Genomic DNA, 20,710 nt, shown 5'->3' on the forward strand with positions numbered 1-20,710 from the left:
AAAAATAAATGTCCTCCAATTAAAACTCTCCCAAGTCTGCGAGCTTATAGACAGCGGAAATGTTAAATGGTTCAACAAAGATTTGAAAATACTTTCAATCAAATTATTTTAAAAAGACTACCTTTATTTTTCCACTTTGTTACCTTTTGTGTCATTTTTGGAGGACAGTAATATCTTCTGTCAGATATGCACACTCATCTCACCAAAGGGTGTATATTTGTGGATTTCAACAGCAGCAATGATATTATTAATATTATAAATATTAATATTTCTTTTTTCCCTACTTTTCTAAGGCTTTTGCTTGGTATAACTGCACAACATGACAATTGCTAAAAACATATAAATTTGATTATTGTAATCACCATTAAATATACTGGAGATTTCTATTTTCCTGAACAATAAGATACTGTACTAATGTGAAAAGGGGTCAATGTCTCCTGAATTATCCACAGCATTTTGGAGATCCACGTCCTGCCCCTCGGGTCACTAACACACTGACATCAGCAGGCTCTTCGGTGACGCAGGACCACATGTTGTTTTTCAACTCCGGCTAACAATCCAAGCCTCTGAGACAGAAAGGCTTCATTCATCCAAAGGTAACGCAGACAAAAACATGTTGCTGGAAGATATCCTGACACCGTCTGCAATTCGGATCCCGTCCGTTTACAAACACTCCTAATTCCCAACTATTTACTTCTAGCAGAACAAACAACAAACAGCACAGAGCAAGACTGCTGACCCCAGCAGCAGCCGCTCAAGGACATTTGGCTGTGTTTTTACAACTCGTGTTGCCAAATGCGTGAGAAAATGGAGCGTTCTGCCCAATTTGGGAAAAATTTGAGCAAACTGTTACAACGTATTACTTTAACAAATACTTTAGTGCTCCAACAATAAAGGAAAGGCTATGCCGACTGGTATTAACTCTAATATTAATACTTTCCGATAACCTTGTCAAGACCTTGTAGCCCTTAAGTGTCATAGTCATTTTTCAGATGCAATGTTTTTTGAAAGCTTGTGCTGCTTGGGAATGGCTTTACTTTGGATCTTGTGTTTTTCTTAATTAGTTTGTTAAAGGTTATGGCCTCCAGCTTGTTTTTGGTTGCCCCTGAGATGTCTTCCTCATAGCAAATTCCTGTAAATCATCTTAGCAGAGGCGACTAGCTCACCTTCAAACCACCCTAGTGAAGAATCTCATCCTACTTGCTTGTTTAATCACAGTTGTGGATCAGCACAGAAATGGACTAATCGAGACACATGTCTGCAGACAAGACCCCAGTCCTCGTGTTCATCTCCTGCTCGACGCTACTATCACTCTTGAACAAGACAGACGTCAAGGTTCTTCAACTTCTGAGATTGCGGGAGATATCCATCCCTCTAAAAGTTTAAAACTCAGGATCTGTGCGATGTTTTCTACGGTGGATTGTGAATGCAGTCACTACCACACAGATCAGAGCAGAAAACTGGCAGAGCTGCACATGCTCACCTAATGTCTGAGCAACAAACCCCATAATGGCCTTAGCACTGCAACAGCAGGACATGATCTTGCAACACTTAGCTCCATTCTGCAAGTTTGTGGCCTGCAGTGTGATGTGATTGTGTCCATATGTGGTTGGATCATAGTAGGAAGACGCTGCAGACGGTCATGGAGCTTGTGGAGAATGTGGTAGATTATTTATTCAGTGTGAAAGCAGCCTCAACAGAGAACTGAAGCCACCAGAGTAAGCCGCTACTGCAGACGAACTGCTTCTTCAGGGTGCTCGTAAATTTTCACTTTGTGAACAAACAAGGACAGATTCAATGTGCTTCGTCTCATTTGGATTTTGGAGAAGGAGCCCGTGTTGCTTGTTAAAGCAACATTCAACAATTGTAATAGCAGGCGCATTCTGATGCTCTTTTGCAGGAGGCTCTTTGGCTTGTGCCTTGTTTTGTGAAGCTCTGCATAATCTTCCACCTCAGTTCTTTGACATGGTGTTGCTCCAAGCAAATAAAAAATGTATAAAGATGAAAAAGTAATGTTGATTCCCTTCAAGTAGACATTTTTGTGAGAAATTGTGTTCTCATTATTAATTTTGTTGTTTTTTTTTATTGTCATTTATTCATCATATTTTCAAAAATAACAGTGTATTTCCTCCAGATGATGGAAAAGCGTTTTCACTCACAGCTGTGGAAATAGACTGGACTCCTTTGGGCTCCATATGCTACACTCACTCATAATGGCTGAAACCCACTCTGTGGGGGAAAAAAAATGCATCATGTGTCTAAATTTCCATCCATCCATCCATCCATCCATTTTCTTCCGCTTATCCGGGGTCGGGTCGCGGGGGCAGCAGCTTCAGAAGGGAGGCCCAGACTTCCCTCTCCCCAGCCACTTCTTCCAGCTCCTCCGGGGGAATCCCAAGGCGTTCCCAGGCCAGCCGAGAGACGTAATCCCTCCAGCGTGTCCTGGGTCTTCCCCGAGGCCTCCTCCCGGTGGGACGTGCCCGGAACACCTCACCAGGGAGGCGTCCAGGAGGCATCCTTACCAGATGCCCGAGCCACCTCAACTGGCTCCTCTCGACGTGGAGGAGCAGCGGCTCTACTCTGAGTCCCTCCCGGATGACCGAGCTTCTCACCCTATCTCTAAGGGAGAGCCCAGCCACCCTGCGGAGGAAACCCATTTCGGCCGCTTGTACCCGTGATCTCGTTCTTTCGGTCATGACCCAAAGCTCATGACCATAGATGAGGGTGGGAACGTAGATCGACCGGTAAATCGAGAGCTTCGCTTTTTGGCTCAGCTCTCTCTTCACCACGACGGACCGGTACAGCGCCCGCTTCACAGTAGACGCTGCCCCAATTCGCCTGTCGATCTCCCGTTCCCTTCTTCCCCCATTCGTGAACAAGATGTCTAAATTTGTTTCCCTTTTTCACAGCTCACATCTTCTTATGAAATCATCCTCCAGGAAAAGAAAGCTGATATTTCCACTGTGGTTTGCTTTTTTCTCAGTGAAGATGGCCACACTGTCCAGCTGAGCACTACATTCAACAACAATAGGAATCCATTGCATTGGTGCTTTGGCTCTGAGTTATTTAGCTTCAGAGTTTTTTTTTTCTTTTACTTCCCTATCTTTTTTTTGCAAACTGTTTCACTCAGAAAATAAACAACAACAAAAAAAAACCCCACTCAAGATAAGAGCCTTAATAAAAAGAACAAAACTTTGAAGTGGTCAGTGGACCTGAATGTAAAGACAACTTGTTTGCTGATGGAGAAATGTTGTCATGTGGTTGGTGTGTGACCCAAAGCCCATGGCAAAGAGAGGGTTTGCGACAGTTTCCAGCTGAGTGGCCCCATTGAGGTGCAGAAACTGCATCTTGGGCACTGGACGGCAAAAAAACACACGCACTGTGTTAGGAGGCAAAAATGAACCACACTTGACCCTAGACCCCCACAGATTACGAGGGAAGAGAGCGGTATTTTTAGCGCATCAGTGATGAAGATTTGAGCAAACAGAAAACGGCTCGATAGTTTTGCCCCCTCCAGGGCTTACGAAGCAGTACAAACGAAAACTGAGGCTTTTTCATGTTCTTTGATCTTTTTGAATCCCTCTGCAGGTATTGATTCTGTTGTATAATAAACCAGGCGGTATTTCATTGCTCTCTGTGAGGAAGAGGTTCCAGGCACGTTTTATCCCCCTTCATCCCCCAAAATGGGTGAGATTTGAGCCTCACAATGTCTTAAGTGCCGCCATTAAAAACTCACAAATCAGATAACCAAGAGTGACCCCAGATGAGCCGTGCACCTTTGGCCCCCGTTCAGTCAGCACAGTAGCGTGTAGGTTGATCATTACTGGGGTAATCAAATCAGCCACGCTGAGCCTGATTGTGTAATTCATCTTGGAGAAAGACAGCACAAACAGTGTGTTTCCATCATCACAACCCACTGACTCTTCTCAGCAAGGCATAACTTATGAGTCCTCAGATCCGTCCAGTCATGACCTCTGCAGTGTGATGAGGCTCGTCTCAGTTCATCTTTGGGCTCTGATTGAGTTTAATGGGGATGCTGATTTTCTGCAGACGGCTACTTACCAGACACATAAAGAGGTTAGAATAAGTATTAACATATGAAAGGGAACCCTGAAATATTGCTGGCCTGCACGTGTTTTGCTTAAATAACAGACTTTTTTTGGCTTCTCTCCCTGCTGTTCTACTTATATAATCGAAGTTGGAGACAGTTTGATAGATTTATATGACTCGAACACATGGGATTTCTTCTTCTTTTTTTTTTTTTGCCTGCTTGAAACTGGTCATAAAGAGAAAGTTGAGACCAAAGAATAAAATATTGTTTTCATATGTGGCATTACATGCGGTCAGGGACAGAGACGTCATTGATTGATATCAATCTGAACAGTGATTATTTTTTAAAAATGAGGGAAAAAGAATATGTTTTAGTCGTGATGCCATGGAAAGGTCTCATAAAACAATTATTCATTCAAAATTTAATTATCTATGGATCTGACTTAAATCATTTGTGACTTCTCACATGGGTTTGCTTTGCATGTTAAAGGCATCAATAGGGAACGTCGAGCCTTTATGACTTTATTTTTTTAAGGAAACACTGAAGGTATTTATTTATTTTTTTCAGTTGAAAAACTTTTTAATATTTTATTTAAAACTATATTTTGTTCAGTCCAATTCATTTAGATCTGCCAGTTGTACAAACTAAGCTCCACTTCTAGATGCTTTTGTCACTTAAAGAAAAATGTCATTTACTGAAATGGGATACTGTGGAGTTGCTATGAGTTGCCATCATCTTACCCTATTTGTAAAATGAACTCAGACACATGATTCTTAAACAGACAGGTTCTCAGAGATTAAACTTAATATTACCTACATAGTTTTTCCAGGTCATGTTGCCACTTATATATCAAGTTGTTTTCCTCTCAATCCCTGCAAGCAAATGTTGTGATGTCACCAGCCTATATTATTAATGCTAGTTCAAACAAAACGACAACTGTTTTAAAAAATTGCAAAAAGTATTGTTACGACTATAGGCATATTACACAAAAGGTGTAGCCAACTGAACTTTTAGCATTGTGATTAAAAATAATGAATTACTACTATTAAACTCTGTGAGAGGTGATATCAAAATATGCACAGGAAAGATTAGGAATAATGAGTTCATTTTGTTCTAGTGCTAATCTGGCTTTTATCAGTGCCGGTGTTTGTGATGGTGGAAACACAAGGAACTGGTGATAAGCAAGCGCTAGCACCAGTTTGTCACTAGAAGCGGTGGAATGGGTCCTCAACCAAAAAGCTATTTACAGATTGGACTCCTTTCACAAAGGCAGAAATCCATGTTAATCACAGTCACGCTATCTCTAACTTTTAGCATAACTTCTCTCAGTCTTCTTCAGGTTAAAGCAACTTTTTTTAAAAAAAGCCAAACTACCACTTTTAAGGGTGGGATTTCATTTGCAGCCTTTTGTGGTGGAAATATAACATAATTTAAATTCTTCCCTCTGGTAATTTCTCTCATTTAAGAGCTCTTGATTTGCATTACAGCATTTTATTATTATTGGACAACCTGCTCCTTTGAGTTTCAACAGCCTGGTCATTGGCATAATGAGACCCATTAAATAGAGACAACTGACACTGCGCAGGAGCTCCAAGTCACTCCGAATGTGTTGAAATAACAGCAACAACCAGGAGAAATGTGTGCAAATTAGCAAGCAAGCTCTGCAAATTGGCTTTCAGTTTTGGACGTTTAAACCTATGTTTAAAGTTTCCACTATTTCTAAGAAAAAATGTGAGGCGGTTAAAAAGTCACAGAGATAACCAGCTTCAAATCTATATGGCGAAGATTTCCTCGAAAGCGGTTTGATTTGCTCCAAAAGTTGCTGATATTAAACAGTGAGTAGATGTGAAGTGAAAACTAAACATTTATTTCCAAACACCTAATTTGAACATCACAGGACTCGAGTTTAGTCAAACGACTGAGTGAAGGCTGAAAGAATGTGATTCAAGTCTTTCGGAGTCTGGCCGATGTCCAAAGTGAATGTGGTGGAGAGTCTCCGTGCTGTGAAGCTGACAACGCAAAGCTCTTACAGAACCAAGATTGATGCTTGTTACAGATGATAATAGGTTACTTATGTTCACTGTGCGAAAAATTGAAAAACATGGTATGACGTAACAGTTTCTGACTGAGTGAACAGAAAATGAATAGAGCTCAGAGTAAACAAATGTCAAGCAAATCAGATAAATTTGAGGTTCTTTTTGTACAATGAGGCTCTTTTTGTTGTCACAATGATTATTTAATTTCCAGCGCAAAAGGGAAACAACATCAAAATACTTTCTTGAATTGTATTCTAGGTCAAGAAGGTAAGAAGCTGGCAGCTATTCAAACCACGGGTAAGTGGTGGAATGTGCAGTGGCAAATATCTGATCCTAGTTTCTGTACTGAACAAGAGAAACTGGGAGGAAATGGGTTCAAATGCCAACCAGAGACCAGAAATATATGGATGAAAATGGGCAGACGGCTAAATGGTTTCCAGCCAAGACATTAGGTGTGCACATGTCTGCAAAGAAACAAGCCCATAATTCTCTTAGTGACTGGTCTGTATGAGGAAAAAACACAAAGATGTTAACTTCTTCAGCAGTCGAAAACACGTCTACTTTGGCTCGATAAATAAGAATAAGTGGTTCAATTTAGCTTCGGAAGTAGCAAACTTGATTTAAAGAGGTTTCATTACAGGAACTGAAATTTATTCAGCTATTAACACACTATTAGAGTTTACTTGGGTCTTATTGGTTTAAGCAAGCAGGTGCTTAAAGGTTCAACACAGTCATCCATTAGACTGTGGCTTGAAGCAATGGTCAATGTATCCTTGATAAGAACTGGTTGCTTGCTGCTCCACAAAGTTAATTACTGGTCCTGATTTCTCAAGTTCAATTGGGATTTTAAACAATAAGGATTAGCAATTATAAAAAAAAAATAAAAAATCAGGTCACCCAAATTACAAAACCTTCACATGTCAACCTTTTTTTATTTTTTTATTTTTTTATTTTTGTGGACCTAAATAATTATACTTATTCCAGTAATGGAAAAATAGCTATTAACAAGTTAGGACATCCTCACCCTATTAGCCTGCAAATATCCTTCTTTTAGAAGAAATGCCTTCGTGCAGACGTCAGTCTCTGACACCATTTAAGTAAAGTTTGCAGCATCATTGAGATGTGGCTTTCCTGTTTTTAGCTCTCACCCAGTCCTTGTATTAAATGTTATGGTTTAGGGATCCAGCAGAGGATCTCTAAACCATGATATTTCCAGCTCCATGCTTTAAAGATGCCATGAGATTATTTTCATTGAATGCTGCACTTATAACAAATATGTCGTCTTTTCTGGTGCCTAAAAATCATTCTGTATCAGACTCGTTTGTTCAGAGAACATTATTCCAGGAGTACTGGCCTTTGTTTTCGCTCTCAGGTAATGTTTTAGCTCTTAGCTCTTTTAGTCCTACCATGGTGATCAGTCTTGCTTTAGCTGTGAGGGGCTCATGAAACTAAATGTCAGAGGTTTAAACAGGGCAAGCCTACTTTAACATGCTGAGCAACGGTTTTCTTATCATGTGTAACCAAAAGTGACGCACCTCTGTGTGACTAGCTATTTCAAGCAAAAGTAAACTTAGAAATGTCCTAATTATTCCTCACCTGAAAGAATTTCAAAGATATTTGTCTGGCAAAAAATTATATAAAAAATCTAAATGTACCAATATGTTAGAAAAAACAGTCTGTCGTCAGGTGTCTTTTTTTCCCCCCCAACTTTGATGTTCTAGTGGATTCTGCAGAGGTGAAATTTAAAGTGATTCTGTTTTCAAAGAGGTCAACACAACCAAATTCCTTTATGCCTTTACTCCACAAAGCATTTACAAGTTTAATTTGTCCATTTAGGTGGATGAAATCAGTTTGTTAATGAGCCAGAACAACCAACCACAGGGACATTCAACTAAGCTCCTGGTGAAATTGTTTCAGCCAATGACAAGCTCAGATTGTTATCCAACTGAATTCAAACACAGAAATTAGCCACCATGAAGTTGACCCCATGAAAGAACTCCATTCAAAAACAGCTTGATCTAACCACAAATTATATTCTGCTGCAAATACCAGTTGGCTCCCATGTAGATTGATTTCTCCAAAGAATGCATTTGTACTGGAATATTTTTTTTTACTTTCCAGTTTGGAAGAGAAGCAATAAATAAATACAATAAAATTAAGCACATCATGCGATTTAATGTTGTGGAGCTGCCATAAAGAGGATGTTGAGGAAATAAATTGCCATGTCATTGTTTATCAGAAATTTCAAATTTGATTTCCTGGAGCCTCCAATCATACGTCTAGATTTACACTCACTCATGGACAAAGCTGTCCAAATCTGTAACCGCACGGGTCTGGCAGCACAAGAACTGCCTCTGAATGAGCATTGTGTGCACAGCAGCAGAAATTTGCTAAGACATGTGGGATTTCAGACTATGCTTTGTCTTTCCTCCTGTGCCATTATTTTGCCAGAGTTTTGGCATCTCGGCTTGAACTCTGGCTTAGATAAATACATCTAACCGTCCAACAGAAACTGAGTTTTTAGAAAGTCGGGGTCAGCCTGTAAACAAACTGTACAGGCTGTATAGTGTGAAAGGTCAGGCAAAAAGTTCCCTTAGAGACAATACAGTTAGCAAAATAGTCAAGCCAACCAGTCAAATAAAAAAATTCAAACCTGTCGTTACTTTGACGGGGACAACTCTCTTTGCTACTGCTTTTGAGCAGTCTAATAAAACGTCTTTGCTCTGCTCGGTACTTTTAGATTACAAAAACGTGAGGAAAAGTATCCAAATTTAAATGCTGTCATTTTTTCTTTGGGGTGGCTTTTGAGAGAGAGAGAGGTTAGAGGGTAATATCAGAAGTATCTGCCCCAGAAATGGAAATGTTTCCCTTCAAACAAAGGGCAACAAGCACCAATGCGTCTTACCGAGTTGTACAAGAAAAAAATAATTTCCTCTAAATACTGTACCTCTTCTTACACACATATTATCCCAGAATTTCCAAATTATGAATGTTTTATGACATTGACAAGTGTTCAATTCAGCAATATAAGTGAATAATCTTATTTGCCCATTTTTTGTCATTTAAAAAGCTTTATAAAAACTGCACAACTATAAAAATGGATTGCCTTAAACTCTTAAAGGTGAACTTTTCAATGATTACAACTTTGAATGTGAAACCAGCCCCAGACTTGAAACAGTTATATGGTGATTGTTGGCATTTTCGTTCACATTGAAATATGAAGAACTGGTTTTAAAAATGAAGAAAATAAGAATTGAATGTGTTGATATAATTGGACTATTCTAACGTGAGGTATCTTTACACATTACATTAAGTCGCCTTCTGATTGGATGCTTAGCTCTTATTGATGCTCCTGTGCAGGAAGCAGACAGAAGCGATAGAGGAACTGAGTCTTTGACGTCTCAGAGGAGAAAATAAAACGGATGAACCCAGAAGAAGTGTTGCTTAACCGGGTTAGAGGGTGGCCTGATCCGGTTGTATTGCACATTTTTGCTACGTTTGTCTAATTTTGCTAATATGATATTACTGTAACATTTTAAATTTGTCTTACTCTCATCTTCTGGTGTTAGTCCAACATCACATATTTAACATTCTTCAAGAAAATTTTGTTAATCTGTCTCCAACCTGATAAAAAAAAATCTAAGGTGGGAAATCATCAAAACATACAGTGAACTGAGGCAGAACCAATACAAAGCTATTTTTGTTTAATCAACAATGATGAGGAGGGCTATGGAATAGCTGTGAAATAATTCATCCTTAATGTTGTGATTACTCTAACATGAAAACAACGATCCAAGATTCTCTGAAATCCCAATGTGATCCCTGGTAGCGAGACTCTTCTCGGTTTTCCTTTGCAATTCAACAAATTTCCCTCAGGATCTGACAAACTGTGTATTTTTGACAAGGTGCTACGAGAACAGAGGCTTCCTAATCTAGACAGACTCTTATCTGAGTTCTGTCACAATCTGGGCTGCCGGTTCATTGTTGTGGAATCTATTATTAGCCTTGCTAGGTTCATTGTGAGGGTCCAGCTGAATCAGAACCCGGAGTGCCCCGCATGATGCTCGTGATCACTCTATGTGGGCCGACACAGACACACTTACTCTCACTCATCTCCTGTAGAGAAGATCAAGCTGAGGCTCTTCTTTTAACATCTTTAAGTTGCGTCTCGTCTCTTTACTCGCGGTTTGTCTCACTCAAATTAATTTCTCGTCTTCAATGCCTTCTGTTTTTTTTTTCACCTATTACTACAGGCAGTGATGGATACAAGAAACAAGCCCTTTCTATTCTCTGTTCCCACCTATCAATTTCACTAACCCTCATAGTTATCACACTAAAAAGCTAAAGCTGTCAAGGCCGCCTAAGTCTCACACTGCTCACCCATATGTAGCCGCCGTCTCACAGATCTTGATTTCTTGCTCCAAATAGGCTGTCATATACCTTCATGAGATGACTAAATGCTTTAAATTTTACATTTTTTCATTTTTTCATTTTCTGTCTAACAAGAATAGAAAGGTGGAAAAAAAATCATATTCTATAAGGACAAAGCAAACACAGGGCAAATTATTTGCATGCATAACAAATTAAAGATGATTTAATCATGTTTGGCACTATTAATTTACAGAAGTACTTTTAATCATACTGTCAGTGACTTATTATGCATTTATGGGCAATTCAATGAGTCATATGATAATGAAACACATAAAATTTAAAGCTGTATTCAACCCATTTGCTTCATCTCTCCTACTGTTTACAAGCCGTCCCTCACAACCTTCTTTTCCCAAAGATATATTAAAAAACACTTAATGGAAATTAAAGTTGTATTTTATACATCCACACAGAACCAAGAAAACACCACAAAGTGCTCCTTATTTTCAGAGTTTCAAATAAATGGCCAAGCGCAGACACTCGCCCAAAGTTAAGATCCCGTGTTTTAAACCACAGAAACAGTTGAACTCTGAGCCTTGCAAATGTCGTCCATCAGCTCTCCCGGTCACTTTAGTTTTGTGTTGCAGAACTTCACTAATTTACTTTCGGTATTCATTGAAACACCTTCACCGCCCACTAATGCTTGCAAATCAGCTTCAAAGACTGTATGCAGACAAAGCTCTCTCAGCCATGCGGTGCACCTGCGAGCATGACTCTGATTCCTCACCAATGTGGGTGAGGTTTGTGCAGCACCGTAGCATTACTGCAGCAGATGTGCAGCTAATGAATACGCTTTGTTTACTTGTGTGTGGTAGGTGTTTAACAGAAAATGCACCATGTTTTTCACAAACACCCGGTTCAGTAGGACGCACAAGGGACCGAGGACCCACATGTTTTTGTTGGTTTGCATGATGCCGCTCAAGTGAGTCTAATTAACAACAGAATGGTTCCTGGACAATTAACTCCCGTAACAATCAAATTCAGATTTATCCACTATTAAACTGTGCATTAAGAAGAACTATTTCCTTGGTGTGTAATTACAGTTATATGTCATGGACTAGGTAAGCCTTTAATGTATTATATAGTTGTGTGTTTAGCATGCAATTATGGAAACAAAGAGGGCAGAAAAAGGCTAAGATATTCCCTTTCTAATCTGTAAAAATTAAATAGTGGAAATGAACATTAATGAAATGTCTGGGAATATACAAATACACTTTATGTCTCACTTGGTTTAGCCTCATAAAGGCAGGAGTTACACATTCATGTGATCTGTTGCACTCTCGTTTTAAGTTAAACTGAGAAATATAATTCAAAGAAAAAACTTAAATTATTCATATTCAGTTGGAGCAATTTAGATTAAACCAGTTTGCACAGACATAATGCACTAAATCCTTCTCTGCACATGGGTTTGGTTTATAATGCTGCAGATGAAAGGATGGCGTTGATGGAATTGCACTGATAATGGAGCGATAAGAAAAGCATTAAGTGCATTTGCTGGAATTAAAGAAAGAAAGAAAAAAACATTGAGAAATGTAAATTTGACCCCAACCAGCAAAAGAAAATGAAACAAATAATATTATGACTACTACTGCCACTACTGCATAATAATAAGTCTAATAATATTAATAATCATAAAAAATGGAACAAATTACCGTTGACAGCACTGAGCTCCGCTGATATCCCAAATGCTCATCCTCTGAGGAGCTTTATTCCCTCTCAGTTCAGGTCGCTTCGCTGTAATCCAACTTTCAACAGAGGTTCTGGAGCGCCTCGGGAAGAAGTTCAGTTCTCCGACCTGTCGGCGACACCGCGAACACCGTCGGTCTGCGGCTTCAAACGAAACTCCTGAAGAAGGAGTAAAAGGAAAGGAAACACTTTGTGTGTGTGTGCGGTGGGCGCTGGTGGCCGTTTGTGTGTTTCCGTGTGTGTGTGTGTGTGTGTGCGCGCGTGTTTCAGCCGAGCCGCTCCGCTCCTTGTAGCCGCGTGACGCAACTGGACGCTGGGGGGAGGAGGAGGAGGAGGAGGAGGGTGCGGGTGTCGCCTCGGTGTTGGGACGAAAGATGGATGCAAAGCGCTTCTGACCAATTATATTTATTAAAAGTGTGAAGAAGGTACTCACAGGAGCACTTGTGCAGCTTGCCTTGTTTTTAGTATTCACCTGTCAAAATATGACAATATTTTAATAACTGACTGTGTTTTTCCTATTCAGTAGCTTTATTTGGGGTTTAAAATTGTCGCTTAAGACATCACCAGTGTCACGTGTCCACTTCTATTTTTTTTTAATAAGATTTTCACCTTTAAGGCAGGGGATGTTGTGGAATCTGGGAAAGGGGGCGGAGCTTAAAGCAATCACGGATAATTGGTCATCATTTGCTGAGATGTGTTTATGTACAAACTAAAGTTCAAACACAAAGAAAGGTCACACTATGATTTTTTTTTTGGCATACAAAGTAATGTAACATTTTTTGGCATACAAAGTAATGTAACATTACTTACAAGGTAAACATTACTTAGTTGAGGTATATATATATATATATATATATATATATATATATATATATATATATATATATATTCTAAAAACAATCAAATTAGGTTTAATAATACCCTCATTCTCCATAGATCAATAAACCTTTCGTTTAAATTTAAGCAATTATGGGAGACCACTGGTGGTCTGGGGCTAAGAGGCGGGGCTTTAAGAAAGCTTAAAGTAATAAAGCCAAAATCCCAAAGGGAAATGTTGCTTCAGGTATTTTTATTTTTTTTTTGTAACTGCAGCATCAGGAGTTGTAGGTTAAAAAGAAAAACAGGTAGCAAAAAATGCAACATCATAGAGTTTAATTTGATTACAACATAATAAAATAAATTAAAGTGTGATATGCTAGTATTTAAAACCAAAATGGAGAACATAGTACTATACTGTTCATAAGAAATTGGTTTACCTGGAAAGCACTAATTAAAAAAATTCTTATACTGATTTTTGTTTGCTGCTGAAAGACTAAAAAGTTTTATTTATATAATTTCTTTCACAGACACATGTCACAAAAAGTGATTTAAAAGACAAAAAAAAACTGAAATGACATAGAGATCAAATATCAGAAACTATTTTAAAATATCCCAACGAAAAATATCTTTGAATGTCTTCAGCTGCTTTTAACTGAGCCAAGGTTTTCAACAAGACAGATGAAGCCCATTCAACTGTTGAGGTGCAAAAGCCAGGAAGGAGCAATCCGCTTGAAGTTTTATAACTGATCCTGGAGACGAGCAGATTTTGGTTTGAAGGTAAGATAGGAAGGAGTTTGACCATGAAGATCTCAAAAAGTTAAAATCAGAATTTAAAAATAATTCCAAAAATGAACACGTATAAAACTCCAAAAACATTAAAGCAGGTAATATTCCTTAAACAATGATGACATCGCAGGGATTGTTTCAAGTGAAGTTAAGAAGACGATGACTGCTTGAAAAATGACCAATATTCAACACTCTGCTCTCCTCTCAGCTGTAATTTCTCTAAACTTTCTGAGTTTCTTTCTGTAAATTGTCTTGCTAAGCAGACCTGAGCCTGTTATTTCTTGTGTGTTTCTCTCCGGCGGTCTCTTTACTCTAAATAAAATTTAAATTTGATGTGATCACCGTGGAGACGCCAAGCTGAAATGATGTATGTTCACTTTGAGGATTCTTCCTCTCACACTAGCTCTTTTTGGGCAGCTAATCAATCATCTGGTGGACAGTTTTGTAGAGTGTGCAGCGATAAATGCTTTCCACGAGCACCGCGCGCTGTCCGCATTGTTTTAAATCCTCGAGAAAATCATGTTGAATGACACTAGACTACAAAACGTGTTTCTCTTGCATTTTATCAACTTCAATCAATCGCCTTCATCACCGGTCGTCACACCTTTTTGCAAAGAAATCACCTCCTAGCAGCAGACTTCTTCTGATAGTGGTGGGGACTGTTTCAGCAAAACAGTTTTTCTTGCAAAACACACTACTGAACAAACTACATACTGTGAACTTTGCCCATAAATAGAGTTCAAGGACCTTCTGTGTCAATAAGCTGCGTACAGCTGAAGCAATGTATTCTCTGTGAAAAATATACTGAAACACAGCACGTTTTAACTTACTTTCGCACGTATTAATCTTACCTTTCCTCTTAAATACAAATTGTTTTGATAATCGTACATGTCCTCTTTCTTTTCAAATGTGTAACAATCATTCATTTTTGCTTGCAGTGCTTCTATTGAAGGAACCAGTGGCAGCAGATGGGGTCAGCAGGTCAAATAGCTCCACGTACTCATATTTTTATCAGTCGCACGCTGCAACAGCTGCTGCTGCCGAAGATGCTGAGCTTTGAGCCGGGTTACAAACTGGCCAGCAGCAGCTCCTGTTTGTGACTTTTGCCCTCTCCATGCGAAACAAAAGATGAACAAGGATAACTCGTGACTGAGCGGTGATGCAAGAACCACTCCGAGCTCCTGCGGGCCGTGGTCACACACAGCACTACGGTCTAATAGTCAGGCATCCTTACTTCCACAGCGAAATGCTGAAACGCATTTTCATCAGGTGCAGCCCTTCCTCCACTTCTCAGCCTCTCGCCGCCCTGAGGCAGAGTATGTGAGGTCTTCAGCAGCAGATTGAACCTTTTATAAGAGCTGCGTGACTATGCGTATCAAAGCGTCTCGCTTTCCTGATCACATCTTGCGTAGTGTAGATTATCTGTACTCTGATCAATTTTAAAATGTTTTTTTTTTTCATTCCTTAACGGAGTTCATCGAGTTACAAAAAAGAAAAAGACATTGGATGCTGTAGAATTTCTGACTGAAGCAAAAACTTAATATTGTATCAACCAAATGCAAGAGGAATGATTTTTATATTAGGTGTTGTAAGAATATTTAGCCTAAAAGAGGTAAAAATTCTCACAAAACACCTGTTGTTCACATGGATGAGGAAGCCACAAAAGATCATTGCTAAAAAAAAAGTACAATAAAGGAAAGTTCAATGGAAGGAAAAAGTGTGTAAGAGCCAATACATTATTATAAGTAAGTATTGTATCCAGACAACCACTCCCAATCCAGAGACAATATCAGACTCATCTTACCTGGACTATAGAGAAAAAAGACTGGACTTCTTTTAAATCAACATAGATTCTTAGTTCATTTTTATTTTAAAAGTTTAAGTTCCAGAATCTGGAGGAATAGCAAAGAGGCACAAAATCCAAGTCGCAGCTTTTACTGTCAGTGATGATTTTTGTGGCTATGACTGCTGTTGTTGGTCCACCATGTTTTATCAAGTCCAAAGTCAGCACAGCTGTCTAGCAAGAAAGCTTTATGTAAACCCAGCAGGACTTGGCAACCCCTCAGACCGCCAAAAGTACTAACACCTGGTTTAGTGACCATGATATCACTGTGTGCAATCTCTCCTAATTTAAGCTCCATAGAAAATGTATGGAGGATTGCCAAGAGGGAGACGAGAGACGCCAGATCAAATAGTCCAGCCGAACTGAAAGCTTTTCTTACAGCAACCTGCTTAAAACACACCACTGAGCCACAGGATGATCCTCTTCATTCTGCTCTGCACTGATGAAGTCATTTAAGCGAAAGGAGCGGTGGCTAAGTATTAGGCAGATACATGCTGAACTTTACAGCACAATGACATTTCTGTGGTAATTTGTTGTTGTTGCTCATATGGAATATTTTACATTTCTGAGGCACAAAAGTTTTTACCAGTTATCAAATTTAGCAGTAATAAATGCTTTAGATATTACAAAAATCAATCAAGTTTCACCTTTTGAGCTGAATTGGTCATATTAATTAACTTTTCAGTCATATTCTAATTAATTGAGATGCCCTTGTCTGAGAATTGGTTTAGGATTTTATTTACTGGTTAGAATAGATAATATCAGAAAGTTAACTGGTAACATTTAGAAAAATATAAATAAAGCTATTCTCACTTCCCAATTTTTCTATTTCTAATCCCATTGGTCTCATCGGGATGTGGTCTAAATTTACTCTGCATTCAAAATAGTTACTGTAAATGTTTCAAAAAATCTGCATTTAAAGCGAGAGATTGCCCTTCTGTAAAAGCATGAACACGTTTAGCCGGTCGTCTTCATGGTTTCAAGTGGCAACAGCAACTGCTAGCAGATCCCAGACGCCGCACTTCACGCTGCCACTTGAAAACAAAAAATTAATTCACAGTGTTTGCTTACACCTCATTCAAATTTCTCCACCGCTGTCAAGACAAATTTACTTTCAGATGCTCTCGCAGCCAGTTGATTACTTCATCCGCAGAGTTGGGAAAATTTTAGTCAACGCCGAGGTGAAAAAAGCATCCAGAAAGAAAGAAACTGGAAGAACTAATGGACAGATGAGAGTGCTTTGTGTGTGTCAGGGTTAGATGTATTCTGGCCTCAGGTCTGCCAGTCCCCTCAGAGAAAGGTCTGTTTTTTTTCACCCCCCCCCCTCGATTCTGAACATGCTCTTTGAGTCTGGCCATGGCGCTGGCATTTGATCAGGCCTTATTTTCCCCATGGCAACATGAGTTCATGGCGCTGCAACACATAAACGTTCTCTCATAGCTTGGAAGGGAATTAGACGCTTTCAAAAGACGTTGGTTTTAGCTGTGGCTCCCAATTTGCATTTCTCACATGTCGATTTTACCGTAAACACAGAGAACCGTCCTGAGCTGCTTCACAAGAAACGAGGCGTTTGAGTGTTACAGTAAAAACAAAATGTCTTGTTTTTGTAGGTGACTGGGTTTGAGTGTGTCAGATCTGCTTGTCACTCGGTGTAAATACCTCATTCAGAAGCCGACTGAGGGAAAAATCTCCCGCATGGATCTTTAAACAGTTTAACCCAGTCTGACTTCAGGAGTGACATAAAAGCTTCTGAGATGTAGTCAGAAAACAGATGTGTTTCTTTCTTAGCAGCGAGGGTTGAATTCCCTAACAAGGCGACATGGAGCACAAAACACTCCGTGTGTTTCCATTGAAGTATTTCTGTGCTCTCATGTGATTCCCCACCTCCCCCCTGAGTGTTCTCCGGCCAAATCCCCGTCAGTGACGCTGTCAGGGTGTATCAGAAAGGAGCTGATAGATGTACGGTCATGTTGACGGGCTATCAGCTGTGCTTCTCGCCTTGCCGCCCCTGACAGCCGGCTGGCAGGAGAGTGATTCTCCCTGGAGAGTCGTCTTCGTAGAATAATGTTATCACAAGTCAAGTTTCCCTCCGTGAGGTCAAATTAAAACCCCGCATCTCGGAAATGTGAAAGAGCTTTCGTGATTGATGGAGAGGCTTAATGCAAATGTTCAGTGGCAACATGAGCAACTTATGAAACAGTGCAATGTTTTCTGCATTCTTGCTTCATGTCTCAAAATCATAAATCGATAAATGTAACGCTATACGTAATGTTTAAATATTATTATACATGAATTGTTTTATGTTTGAGAGAAAATCTTTAAATTAAGATATGATGAAGCGTCAGATAAATTTTTTTGCTGCACAGTATCAGCTACATTTTTTTTAGCACTGGGTGTAAAAGCTGCTTAAAAAACATTTTTAAGAATTAATATAATCTTTCTGCATAAGAATATTTTTGAAAAATAGTGTCAATTCGAGTGGATTTTTTGAGTGGGGAAACAATCTCATGTTAAGAGATTATAGTTTTCTATAGGATTTAGACCTGGGCAAAAGAAAATGGAGGAAGATTTGTTTTGTGTCTGGTAAACAACATTCATGTTCATTTAGCTACATGCATCGGATCAAAATCTTGTTGAGATTATTAAATGCTTTATAGTTTAAAAAATATTGTTAGTGGATTCAATAAAGGCAGAAACAAAGCTCAATGGGGTTTTTTGTTCCTGGCTATAAAAATGTTCCTTATTTTAGGGCTAAAGTTTGTTTTTTGTTTTCAATGCTGGTTCATGCAAAGGATTTAGCCCTGCTGGCTTTAAATCTTTGCTTTCTCATTTTAATATTAATAAGTAGTGATCAATCTTCTCGATTCCAAGTAATTATCTCTTGGATTCTCAGTAATCCTATTCTTGTTACTGTGTGGGGGCTTCTTAATAAATCTGACTGAGAACGTAGTTTGACTTCACCTTGTTTGCTCATGTCACATTCAGGCTTTATGTATTGTACTTATTATAATGCAGGATAAAGAACATTTTCTACTCATGTAAACAAGCGGCCTATTACCTATATAAGGCATTAGGAGACATTTTCTTGGTGTTTGGCATTCTGCATGCTCTTAGGAAGCTCTTGCAGAGTGTGTATAATTACTCTGAGAACAGCAGCAGGTGTTTATTCCTGTGAACTACGGAGGCACAATAGACCCCAGAAGCTTGTGTCACAGAGTTGGACCCTGGCCCCGAGTGTAAAAATAGCCATCTGACCCACAGTGTTATCTCTTCATTCCCACAACTATTGGCACTCTCTTTTACTCCCACTTGGGCCACGCCAAATGTCCTGCCCACCCATAATTAAAACCTCTGTTGCTATGAAGGGCAGTGATAAGTTCAAATCAAACTCAGATTTGCGTCCAGAAGCAGAAAAGCTCCATGCACCCCAGCTTATTCCAAGGAGAGATGATTTCTAGTGTATTTGGTGACGAATATGTTTGTTTAGATTTGGATTTCTGTCAAGTTAGGGAAACAAGCAGGAGGAGTTTTGTTTCAAATCTATTTTTCCTCACTTCACTTTGACAAAGCAAGCCACAGATAGGAAGCAAAATATCAACAGCGGAGTCTAAAGTGCTCATAGCTTTCAATAGAGCAGTGTTTCTCAATCCTGGTCCTCAGGGCCTTGCATATTTTAGATGTGCTTCTGTTCCAGCACACCTGATTCAAATGATTGCACGGCCTCCTCTGCATGCCATCAAGTGCTGAAGAGGCCTGTTAATCACACACTTATTCAGGTCAGGTGGGGGGCAGAAGGGAAACACCATAAACATGCAGGGCAGCACTGAGAAACACTGCAATAGATGGATGCCAAAAACTGTCAGATACCCACTACTTTCATATCTGTTGGGGTTTTTTAGTTTTGGGAATTTGTTCAGAAAATATTCAAATACAATTTTATATGTTCAATTACTGTTCAACTTTTTTTTATCTGGCATCCCAAATTAATAGCTAAAAATAGATACAAGCATAGGGAAAATGCATTGCAATGTTGAAATGTCAGCAGTAAGAAGTATTAATATTCAAATTAGTTTTGTTTTGGGCTTTTGGCTGATAGTGATGATGAACAGGATTCAAAAAATTGTGAAAAGTATGAGAAATTATATTAAAACAATCATTAAAAGGAAATTAATCACCATCAAAGTTCTGTCTCCCAAATAAGATCTAAGACATTGCAATGCAGTTTGATAAATCCCAACAACAGACTTGACTAAAGAAAGCTGTGAGCTTCCATGTCAAAAGCACCTGTGGTGTCTAAAAGCACTAACATAGACAAATTTGCCAGCGTAAAAAGGCCACAGATAATTTAAAATGCTTCAGTCCAGAGGCTTTAGTGCTTTCAGTGCTTTAAAACCTGATTGAAAAACGTTCTTAATAACATTGCCTAAAAATGACTTCTGCTGAATAAAGATGGTTTTAGTTGTAAGAATACAAAACAAATTTATTGGTGTCTGAAAATTGTCCCCTTTTAATAATGGTTTTCCATTATGGATACCTTAATTCAGCCGATGACGGAGAAGGTGAAAAGGAGAAAAAGAAAAAAAAATTTAAAAGCCCTTGTAAACTTTAAGTCTCAAGATTTTTCTTATACAAACCCTTACTAGTCAGTGCTGTCATTCAGGAGAAACCAAAGTCGGCGAATTTTGGGTTAAATATCCAATTCCTCTAACTTGAGTTGAAACAGAGATACCAGGTATTGGCAGAAACCTGATTTGCCTGCTGAACTTATATATTTTCTCCAGATCACCTGCACATTACAGACAGCACAAACCAAATAAAGCCGAGGCAGAGCTGCCTGCACCGTTATTTTTATGAAAGTCGTGCCTCTTCATACGTCAATGTCAAAATTCAGGCAGCTTGATTTTGGTTGTTTTTTTTATCACTTTCAAACACTCGGTATTCATGCAGATACTGAATCAGATAAAGAGACTCATCCTGTCACTGTGGCTTGCATGCATTGAAAAACATGCAAATGCTTCATGGCATCGTGTTGCTTCATTGCATAATTAACTTCATTAAGAA

The 20,710-nt window shown here is 39.0% G+C and overlaps 1 protein-coding gene across 1 annotated transcript in view; it reads right to left on the minus strand.

The window, feature by feature from the left end:
* Positions 1–12,510, minus strand: part of gcgra (glucagon receptor a) — a 38,211-nt gene extending 25,701 nt beyond the window's left edge. The window contains exon 1 of the mRNA XM_008416097.3: positions 12,168–12,510. The gene's annotated coding sequence lies outside the window, so the exon portion shown is untranslated. The remainder of the gene's footprint in view (positions 1–12,167) is intronic.
* Positions 12,511–20,710: the final 8,200 nt, after the last annotated feature.

This window comes from Poecilia reticulata, chromosome 8 (genome assembly GCF_904066995.2).
Source record: "Poecilia reticulata chromosome 8, P_reticulata-male-v2, whole genome shotgun sequence".
In the NCBI taxonomy this organism is placed as follows: domain Eukaryota; kingdom Metazoa; phylum Chordata; class Actinopteri; order Cyprinodontiformes; family Poeciliidae; genus Poecilia; species Poecilia reticulata.